This window comes from Acyrthosiphon pisum, chromosome A2 (assembly GCF_005508785.2).
Source record: "Acyrthosiphon pisum isolate AL4f chromosome A2, pea_aphid_22Mar2018_4r6ur, whole genome shotgun sequence".
NCBI classification, from domain to species: domain Eukaryota; kingdom Metazoa; phylum Arthropoda; class Insecta; order Hemiptera; family Aphididae; genus Acyrthosiphon; species Acyrthosiphon pisum.
In genome coordinates, this window is record NC_042495.1 from 85346856 (window position 1) to 85347995 (window position 1140).

Below are 1140 nucleotides of genomic sequence, written 5' to 3' on the forward strand. Positions count from 1 at the left end.
AAAAGCCAAATAACAACCAATCACGGGCGAAGCTGTGACGGGTCGGCTAGTAGAGTATAAATATTTGTTTAAAAAATTAAATAAATACCTATAGGTACTGAAATTATTTTTGTATAAACGGTCTTACGTGCAAACTTCAACAGACAACATAACACGTAAGCATCCCCATTTCTAACAGCAAAATAGTTAAATTTTCTTGCATGCATTTGATGAATTTTGTAAAAATTTTAACTTGTTTTATAAAGTTATAAAAATTAACATTTTTAAATTTCTACTAGAGAAACTTATGTGGGATATCATATTATGTATTCAATTTAAGAGCTGTTGACTGAGTTTGACTGAGCTCGAAAATATTTATCAACACATACAAAATTAAAATTCGAAAATTTCAAATGCCTATAAATAGCTTAAATGTACCTAAATATTTTGAAAATGTAATTGTGCATAGACACAATATACTATAGAATTAATGAAGTACTAATGTAAAAAAAGGGTGGCAAATGGGTACCGCTCTGCTGTTCATTAGATGTCAAATGGGTCATTGTAATGGATGTGTTAAATGTTAATTCAATGATATAAAATCATTGTACACCAAAACCGAAACTGAACGAAGACAATCTGCCTATATTACTATAAGTATATAATATATTTTATAATATTGCTATTAAAGTAATTTATACTAACAGTATGTTAAATTTACTATGTCGAAAACATTTGATTTGTTGTACTTTAAAAGTTTTATGTACCTACCCACGAATAATATTTTTAAATTACAAAAAAATAACTAAAAACGTATTTTTCGTTTAGGTACATATCTAATTTTATTCTAATTTGAACTTAAAATGTCTATAAAAATGACTGTGTGAATATTTTTTTAGAGATTTGGGTTAGAATACCAACTATTTATGAAAAACTATGTTTTAATTTTTTAATCATTAACTAAAAAATGTATCATTTTATACAATTTTATTTTTTAACTACCTACAATAAAATTACTAAGATTTATAATTTTTCGTCATTTTCTTTTCATCACTTATATTTGAAAATGTTTTATTGATTTCTAACTGAAAAGTACATTGAAAATTTTCGAGACTGATGAACTTCGTAAAAATTCTAACTTCAGACAGTTGTAAAAAATTA